Source organism: Chanodichthys erythropterus, chromosome 16 (assembly GCF_024489055.1).
Source record: "Chanodichthys erythropterus isolate Z2021 chromosome 16, ASM2448905v1, whole genome shotgun sequence".
Taxonomy (NCBI): Eukaryota; Metazoa; Chordata; class Actinopteri; order Cypriniformes; family Xenocyprididae; genus Chanodichthys; species Chanodichthys erythropterus.
Genome location: NC_090236.1, coordinates 21,671,474 through 21,672,393, shown reverse-complemented (window position 1 = coordinate 21,672,393; position 920 = coordinate 21,671,474).

Here is a 920-nt window from a genome sequence, read left to right as displayed (position 1 = left end):
CTTGTGAAAAATAAAAACTGTGATATGATACAATCTTTTCTTGCCTTAAAAAACACAAACTAACAGGAATCACAACCAAAATTAGCAGAATTGGGGTTAGTCCCTGAGGGCTACAAAGCTACAGACATTTAAGAAAAATTAAAGGAACATCAAGTTAGTGAAGAATTGGAAATATACCCTCTGTAAATACAAGGAGACGAGTCTCTACTTCAACTGGCCTTACGCACTTCAATTTATTGATACTATAAAGACAATAATAGCTTAATCTTCCTTTCTTAACACTGTGAGGGACTGAACTGATAAGGCGTTGGGTGCAGCATGTCAATGTCAACTGGTCACTGACATGTTGTAGGTTGATTTATGGTAACCACTGAAATAAACCTTCATGTTTACATAAAAAGGTAAATGTGCAGCTGGACAGTGATCTTTTTCCTTCACTTAGGTCCTTGATTTTGAATAGTTTAGGAAAAAAAGAAATCTTAGAATTACAACTGCACATATGTTCTCCAAAATTCATGGCTACAATCATTTCTACAGTAGTGCAGTTTAATAAAATCTCATCAATAAACAACATGTCCAGGTATAATCAAATTAATTCTCAATGGCCTTCAGTCTTAAAACCAAAATGGCCTAAAATATTTAAAATATTTCTACAACATGAAGTACCCAGTGATTAGGTACGGAAGACGATTAGGGCCAAGCAATAATAAAAAATAAAACCATCTCGAGATTAAAGTTGTTAAATTTCGAGAAAAAAGTCGAGATAAAATTTTGAGAATAAACTCGTTAAATTACGAGAAAAAAATTAGTTAAATTACGAGAACAAATTAGTTTGATTGCGGATTTGTTCTCATAATTTAACAACTTTTTTCTCGTAATTTAATGACTTTATTCTCATAATTTAATGAGTTTATTCTCAA